At 44.3% G+C, this 9,297-nt stretch overlaps 1 pseudogene; it reads left to right on the plus strand.

Moving 5' to 3' along the window:
* Positions 1-7,631: 7,631 nt before the first annotated feature.
* LOC103560292 (anaphase-promoting complex subunit 13 pseudogene) lies at positions 7,632-7,897 on the plus strand (annotated as a pseudogene).
* The last annotated feature ends 1,400 nt before the right edge of the window (positions 7,898-9,297 follow it).

Consider the following 9,297-nt stretch of genomic DNA (forward strand, 5'->3'; position numbering starts at 1 on the left):
GGTTCTCTCCCTGCCTCCACTCCCACCTCGTTCTGCTGGGGTCACTAAGTAAGGCCTTAGCCTGGGATGAGCAGGAGTTAGAAAGAGGGTGGCAGAAGAGTTAGACAAGGAGGGACTCGAGAGCCATGGAGTCTCACTTCTAAGTCTTTGCCCAAGGTGATCCTTCTACCTGGAGCCCCTACTTCCCCATGTTTTCTCTTCTATCCCTCATTCACTTAACTCTTAAATATCCTTCAGATCTCCTCATGGGATCCAGGATACTACCTCCTCCAGAAGCACCCCGACCTCCCTGAGACTGTGTTGGGTACTCTGTGCTCTCAGTGTATAACTACTTCATCACAGAATTTTGTGTTGAATTTGCTTGTTTACTTATCTGTCTCCTCCCTAGAAAGCTACTCTCTGTGGGCAGGGGCTGTATCTTCATGCATTTATTAATTCAGCATATGTTGATGGGCTGCCTACTGTGTGGCAGGCACTAGGCATCAGGCATCAATGTATCCTGGGGACACAATGATGATGAAAACCAGTCCAGTCCCTGCCCTCATGGAGCTTACAGTCTGTTGGGTGAGACAGATGTTAATCAAATAGTCATACAAGTAAAAGGAAAGTTACAACTATGTTGGTAACCATTTGTTTTGATTACTATGGATTAAGGACCACACGAGAGTGGTACCCCACATTAGGAGAGTTTATGATGGAGGACCAGGGAGGCAGGGGTGTCAGAGAAGCTTCTCCTGAGGAAGTGATGGTGGAATGGACATTCCAAGGCCAAGAAGGGATTAACTAGGAACAGGGGCAAGACCCAGAGAGAGCCCTAGGTGGAAGGAGCAGCCTGTTCTCTTGTTTCGGGAGAGAAGAAGCACTTTGCAGCAAAGATTCTCAATGAGGGTGATTTTGCCCTCTATGTGACATTTGGCCATGTCCAAAAATGGTTTTTTTGTCACAACTTAGGGAGAGAATTGCTACTGGCATTTAGTAGGTAGAAGTCGGAGATGCTGCTAAACATCCTACAATGCACAGGACAATCCTCCACAACAGGGAATGATCTGGTTCAAAATGTCAATGGGGCCCCTGTTGGTAGAGCAGAGAGCAAAGGGGACTGTGGTGTGAGCAGAGGTTGGAAACTTTGACGATCTTGTAGGCATGGTGACAGGATCAGATCAGTGTTTTGGAAAGATCAATTTAGCTGTAGTATGGAGAACAGACTAGACAAGAGTGGAAGTGAAAAGACCAAATGTGGATGATTGTAGTAGTCCAGTTGACAGGTGATGGCTTGGACCAGGACTTCAGTGATAAAGATGGAGAGCACTGAACGGATTCCTCAACCATTGAGAAGTTACCGTAACAGGACGTGGGGATGCAGGCTGGAGAGGAAGGAGGTATCAAACCTGACTCCTGATTTTCTGGCTTGAGTACCTGAATGGGTGCTAATAATAGCTAGCGCACATGATTCTACACGCATTAGCTCGTTCAGTTGTCACTGAACTCTCTGAGGCACAGAGAGTAGAGTAACACACTCAACTAAGGAGCTTAGCCAATACCCCTACACAGGCACTTTGGCTCCGGTGCTCCAATCATTGCTTTACATTACCTCTCTGAGTAATGGTGCTGTCCACTCGGTGGGGAACATGGGTTGGGGACCAGGCTTGGCCAAGGCACACGAACCCACATTTGGGCATGTTGATTTTGAGGTCAACTAAGAGATCTGGACACACAGTCTGAAACCCAGGGGAGAAGTGCGCCTCACGGTTGTACCCACATAGCCTCGTACTGTGCCTGCCACATAGCAAAGAAAGGCTCAGGGAGCAGCTGCTGGATGGGCCAGGGCTTAATTAATTGGTTAAAAAGTAACATTTATTGAGGCATGCCATTTTCAAGGCACTATGCTTGGTGCTAAGGATACTGAGACAATTGAAGCACAGATCTTGCCTCTGAGGGTTTCACAGTCCCTGGAAAAACACAGTAACTGGAAGAAACTGGAGCACCACTCAGCTCCAGCCTGAAGCTCAGTCTTCCTCTCTCTCCTGCCTCACCTGAGGGTCTTAGGAAGCAAAATCAAGTGTCTGTGGCGAAGCTCTTTGGCTTCCCAGAGCCTGAGAAGCCAGAATTCAGTTGTCAGGACATCTCTATCCAATCAGCAACAAACCAACACATAAAAACAAAACCCTGGCGGGGGGAGTGCATGTGCGCATGCACAGACCATTCCCCATGCTCTCCAGCCATCTGGACTTCTGGGGACAGCTCTTTATACCAGAGAATCATGAATCCTTCTACTGTTCCCTTTCCGCTCAGGGAGAATAAAATGAAGAGCTCAGCCTGAGACATGGAAAAGCAGCTCTTTAAAACTTCTGCCTAATTTCCTGTGGCCACCTGAGGGTATAAAGCTGGGTAATGGGCCCCACTTTGCTAGGCAGAAAGGCCCAGGGCTCAGCTGTTTCCTGCGATGAGAAATCTTAGTCTGCTTGGGGATGGGGTTCAACTTGGCAAAGCTATTTTCTTATTTTACAGGAATGGTACCCTCAGGTCCAGCTACATAATTTGCAGGGCCAGGGCAAAATGAAAATGCAGGCTTGTTGTTCAAAAATTATCAAGAATCTCAAGATGGCAACAGCAAAGCATTAAACCAAGTGTAGGGCCCTTCTGAGCAGAGGAGCCTGGGTGCACCCCGACATGCCCTGAGTGCACCCTGAATGCCTTCAGAGCCATGGGTGGTGGTGCAGGCAACACAGGCAGAGCAGGGCCCCCCCTCAACATTTTCCTCTGCTGCCACCCTTATGGAGGGAATGGCACATTATGGAGCTAAACCAGATCGCAGAAGGAGCAGGCCAACCCCAAAGGCAAAGTCAGCAGTGGCCACCACAGACCAAAGGAGCAATTTGCGGTGGACGATGAGAGCTTTTTCCTTTGGTAGATAAGAAGTGGGCACCAGAGAGGAGGAGAACGGTCCCTCTCTGCTCCCCCAGCTTCCAGCGTCAAATCCCAATGGCCAGGAGCACCTCTCCACCTTCCTCCTTCATGCTTCAGGCTAACCGTCTGGATTCCCTTACCTCAAATGGTTGCTCTTGCTGTCCATTTTTCTTTCTTTACTTAATCAATTAAATATTTCTCGAGTGCCTACTATCTGCTGGGCACAGCTCTGGGCCCTAGTGACACAGGGGTATGGACCGATGCAGCTGTGGTGGTCACACTACCGAAAGACATCTCTACGAGCAGGCAAATAGCTGCTACCTTAAATGGTCCTCCATTGCTCTCCCACATGTTGGCCATGTCAGCCCCCTCCCCAGGCCCCCAGGACCTCCCAAAGATCCAGCAACAGAAATACCTGCTCTAGAACCATTGGCAGCATTGGCTCTGATTGGCTGGAAAGGAAAAGCAGATAAGGGGTGAGAGAGCTCTTTGGGAGTTCAGGGAAGACCTCTTGCAGAATGTGACATCAGAGCAGAGACCTGGGTGTAATAAGGAAATGACATGTAAAGATCCAAGGCAAGTGGATTCTAGGAAGAAGGAACAGTAGATGCAAAGGCCCTGAGGTGGGATGACATACCAGGTTCAAGGACACAAAGAGGCCAGTGTGACAAGAGCAAGGGGAAGAGAGAAGGGAGACAGGAAGTCAGGAAGCACATCCTGAGTGCCTGGCACATCATAGTCTGGAATTTGTGTTTCATTCTGAGTGTGATGGGAAACCAGTGGAGAGTTTTGAGCAGAAGAGTGATAGGGGTTGATTTACATTTTTAAATGATTTTATTTTTTTAGAGCAGTTTTAGATTTACAACAAAATTGAGGGGGAGGTATAGAAATTTCCCATATACCCCTGCCCCCACATATACACAACCACCCCCATTAACAACATTGCTCCCCAGAATGGGACGTTTGTTACCAAGGATGAGCCTACATTGACACATAATTGTCACCCAAAGTTCATAGTTTATCTTGGGGTTTACTCTTAGTGTTGTACATTCTGTGGGTTTGGACAAATGTATAATGACATAGATCCAGCATTATAATACGAAATGGAGTATTTTCACTGCCCTAAAAATCCTCTGTATTCTGCCTATTTATCTCTCCCCTGTTTCACACCTGGCAACTACTGATCTTTTTATTGTCTTCATAGTTTTCCCTCTTCCAGAATGTCATATAGTTGGAATCATACAGTATGTAGCCTTTTCAGATTCTTTCGCTTAGTAAATGCATTTAAGGTTCCTCCTTGTATTCTAATGTCTTGATAGCTCATTTCTTCTTAGCTCTCAATAATGTTCCATTGTCTGGATGCACCACAGTTTGTTTATCCGTCACCTACTGTAGAATATCTTGGTTGCTTCCAGGTTTTGGCAATCACAAATAAAGCTGCTATAAACATTCCTACGGAGATTTTGGTGTGGACATAAGTTTTCAACACCTTTGGGTAAATACCAAGGAGTGCGATTCCTGGATCATATTGTAATAATATATTTAGTTTTGTGAGGAACCAACAAACTGTCTTCCAAGGTGGCTGCCCCATTTTGCATTTCCACCAGCAATTCTCGCTACTCCACATCCTCACCGGCATTTGGTGTTGTCAGTGTTTGGATTTTGGCCATTCTAATAGATGTGTAGTGGTATCTCATTGTTTTAATTTGTATTTCCCTGCTAACATATGATGTGGAGCATCTTTTCACATGCTTATTTGCCCTCTTGTTTATCTTCTTTGCTGAGGTGTCTGTTAAAGTCTTTGGCCCATTTTTGAATCAGGCTGTTTCTTTTCTTATTGTTGAATTTTTGTGTATTATTGTTGAGTTACTGTTTTCTTATTTAATTTATTGTTGAATTTTAATATTTTGGATAACAGTCCTTTATCACATGTATCTTTTGCAACTACTTTCTCCTAGTCTGTGGCTTGTCTTCTAATTCTTTTGATATTGTCTTTCGCAGAGAAGAATTTTTTAATTTGAATGAAGTCTAGCTTATCAATTATTTCTTTCATGGATTATATCTTTGGTGTTGTATCTAAAAAGGCAAGACCATATCCAAGGTCATCTGGGTTTTCTCCTATATTATCTTCCAGGAGTTTTATAGTTTTGCACTTTACCTTTAGGTCTATGATTCATTTTGAGTTAATTTTTGTGAAGGGTGTAAGGTCTGTGTCTAGATTCAGTTCTTTGTCTGTGGATGTCCTGTTGTTCCAGCACCATTTGCTGAAGAGACTATCTTTGCTCCACTGTATTGCCTTTGCCCCTATGTCCTGATTTACATTTTAACAGATGGCTGCCATGAGTAGCAGGGAAACCAGTTAGAAGGACCATTCATTAGTCTTGTGACAAGTTTCTGATGACACTGAAGATACACGATGGAGGTTCAGAAAGAGTGAGGGTGTACAATGATTTGGCTCTTGGCTCCGGGTCTCCTAGGCTGAGTCAATCATACTGAGAGACACTTATTGCATGAACACTAAGTTCCACATCAGGAAGATGTTGCATATTGGAAAGGGCATGGGTTGGGGGCTTGCTATGTCAGGTATGCCTAACTTCCGGTCCACACCTCTGCAGGGTTGCATGCAACTTAACTGGGTGAATTTGAAAATGTTCCTTAGCTTCTCCAAACCTCTGTTCCTCCTTCTGTGAAAAAGTTAAAACTGCCTAATTATAATGCCTACATAGCATTCATTATGTGCCGGGCACTGTTCTAAGAGTTTTACATAACTCACTCAATCTTCCACATAGCCCAACAAAAAAGTACAATTTTCACTTCTATTTTATACAGGAGGAACTTGAAGCACCAAGATGTTAAGTGATTTTTCTCAAAGTCCTGCTGTTGGTGTGTGGAGGAGCTGGCATTTGAGTTCAGGTATTTGGCACCAGAGTCCCTGCTTTTAATCATTCTACTCTGCCACCTACTTTGCAGAATTACTGTGAGGATTCCCTAAGACAATGCATCTTCTCAAAGACACATTTGTGCAGCACAAAGAGGGTTGATGCAACATCATTTGCTGTAGCAGAAACTAGGAAAAAACCTAACTGTCCATCCTATGAGAATAGATTAGTGAACTCTGGGTTTTGCATCTAATGGTGTACACTACAGCAGTGTTGAATGAATAAACTAGAATATAGATAAATCTCAGAAACAAACTTGGGTGGAGGAAGCACAGGGAGTTGGGGAGGAGGGGAGAAGCCAAGTTGCGGATGAATATATGCAGTTTGATACCACTTATAGAGAGCTTAACACATAAAAACAGATCTATACGTTGTCTGTTGACATATAATACAGACTTGTTTGTTTATTTACTTACAATATCAAAGAAGTGCCATATGGACAGGCAGGAGACACATCGTGGTCAAAAGAGTGCATAGCCCTGGAGATGGACAGTAGGGGATGGGGAGGAAAGACGGCAGCTCCTACTTAGTTGTAACATTTTATTTAATTGAAAAAAAAAAGATCTGAGGCAAATATGACAAATGTTAGTACCTGTTAAGACTGAGTGAGGGTACACAGTTTCTATTTTGTAATAATAGCCAATATTTGCCAGGAGCTTACTATATGTCAGAACTATTGTGGGAGCTTTACAGGTATTGACTGACTTAATCCTTTAAACCAGTCTGGGGTTGTTCCAACACAATCTACATTTTTACAGATAAGGGAACTGAAGCACAAAAAGGTTAAATAACTTGCTCAAGATTATACTGTTACCAGGCAGTCGAGCTGGACGGAATTCACATGCAGGCAGCTTGACTACAAATAAATGCTGATGCGTCTGCTAGAAACCATAAAAGCTAATGCTTATATATGTCCACAGCATGCCGGGGGCTGTTCTAGGACATTATGAGTGCTAATTCCCTTAATCTCACAGCAACCTCACAAGGTGGGTATGACTGTCCCTACTTCATGGAGGAGGAAGCCGGGGTGCAGAGTGGAAAGATAACCTGCCGATGTCACACGTGGGTAGGAGGGAGTGTTGACATTGAACTCAGGCAGTTCAGTTCTAGAGTCTGTGCTCTTAACCATCACACTAAACCACCACTTGAGCTTCTATTATCTTACTTTCAGTATTTTGATGCATGCTTGAAATATTTCATAAGTTGAGTTTTTTAATTGAAATTAAAAATAAATTGAAAATACAAAGGGATTCATCAATAGTCTTGAATACTGCGGGGAGAATGAAGACTTGAAAATGCCATTGGGTGTGAGCTGGAGGAAGACATGGATGGCTCTTTCTGTTTGCCATTGTGGGACAGCTGCCCTTTGTGACTGCCCCCATCATTCCCTGGGCCTGTCTCCATTGCTACTCCTTCATATTGGGTGTAATCACCCATTTCTGTCTATCTCTCTCCCCATAGACTGTGAGATCTTTGCAGGTGAGTCCCTTTGAATTCATCTTTGTGCCCCCAAGACCAGTGCCTGTTAAATAGTTGATGTAAAATAATGATGGTTGGATGAATAATGAGGCCCAGGAAAAGAAGCCAATTGCTTCCCGCCACTACTGCTCACCCCACGCTACCCGACACAGGAGCCGACAGCTGCAAGTCCTCACTAAGCAAAGATGAGGCCCCAGCTCCAATCTGATGGTAGCTTAGATGCAGGAGTCAAGATGTAGGACAGTGGAGGAAGCATGAGAGGGGACATAAATCAACAGAGTAGGCTCAGTGGAAATGAGTGCTGTGGTGGGCCTGGTGCCATCTGATCAAAGCTGCAGGAGAATGGACTGTGAGGCACAGAGAGATGGAAGGATCTTGGATTTGATTGACAAGGCTTGGTTAGAAGACAAATTGCCTTATGAGGATGTTGCAATACCACTGAGTGAGCTTCCTGAACCTCAACAAGACAACACAGTGATGACACCACACAATCTGTTAAAGAACAAGAAATGACGTGTGTGGACTCAGCTGTACGGCACCTCCAAGAGAACGTTCCCCTCTTTGGAAACTGACACCTGGCTTCTTTCTCATGGACAGATTTTTGAAAAATACGTGCAGTCAAAATGTTTTCTTTCAGTGTCCCATTTCAAATCTTTTAGCAATAAATCAACTCTCAAAAGGTACACCCGCTTGGTTTGTGGCAGCAAAGTGCAATGTAAAAATACTCACCAGAATGAGAAACTGATCAGATTTCTCAGGAATGAAGAATATTTGGCTCTTTGAGCCTAAAACTCTTCATTCACTAACTTGTGTTTGAACATGATTGGTTAAACATTTGCCTTTAAATGTGATTTTACTTTACTGTCAGAGTTTAACACTTCCCAACTACTTGTATGTCTCACGTGATGCAAGCGGATTAAAGATAGCAGGGGGAAAGACAGAGAAAGAAGAAGCAAGACATAGGAGAATTGTTAACTTCTCATATACCCCCACTCGCAGAAGCGTTCTGAGTGCGCGTGTGTGAGGCCTGCAGTTGCTATGGTTGATATATAGATAGCCCGTTCACTGATTACTGAGATTCTTAAGATTCCTTAAGGTGTTTTCAAACTTTGGATAAGTTTACAGATTAAAAAATTATCTGACAGTTCAAAAAAAAAAGTCAACCCGAGTCACACACCAGGGCTTTGGGAATATTGCTCATGGTCTTCTCAGCCATGACAACTCCCCAGCAAAGCATGAATTCTGGTCTTCAAAAGTGTAGCACTGGAGGCTCATTAATCCTAATTCTCCACCATCGCTTTCATCTTCAGAGAAACACAACGTGCCGCCGCCTTGCCTCTTTTACTTATCTCATCGTAAACGATTCTTCAGAAAAGGGAGATCTTTTTAGTTCACTGTAGAACTTCACATTCTCTGTGTTAATTAAGAAAAAAGCTGATCAAAATATCTTGAACTAATTTTCTTCCCTTCAAGCTTCCAGACGAAAACAAACCTCCAAGTTACGTTGGGTTCCTCTCTCTCCCTTACCTCCTATACCCAGTGGGCTGCCAAGTGCTGCCAGTCCTGCCTTCACACCACCTCTTACATCCACCCTGCCCCTTCTTTCCTGCTGTTTCCCTAGTTAGCCTCCCAGCTGGCCTCCTGCTTTCCTCTTCTGTCCTCCACCAGCTTCATCCACATTATTGGTAAATTCAGTAATGTGCCTGGGGCCCAATCGTGGCTTAGTAAATGTGTGCCCACTCTGAATCTCTGATTTTTCCATCTTATTCAGACCTCTAAAGGCATACCTTGACTCTACACATGAAGTCTGAACTCTAGGACCTTCCTAATCTGCCCAGCCTGCCTGTCATGGCCACACCACGTGAGCTTCCATCTGGCCATGCTGAGGACTGCGTCTGGCGCTCTCCTGCTTCCTGTCCTTTACTCATGCTGCTCTCTCTGCTTCAACGCCCTTTCCCCCAAATACTATCTA

Source organism: Equus przewalskii, unplaced genomic scaffold (assembly GCF_037783145.1).
Source record: "Equus przewalskii isolate Varuska unplaced genomic scaffold, EquPr2 ChrUn-13, whole genome shotgun sequence".
Lineage (NCBI taxonomy): Eukaryota > Metazoa > Chordata > Mammalia > Perissodactyla > Equidae > Equus > Equus przewalskii.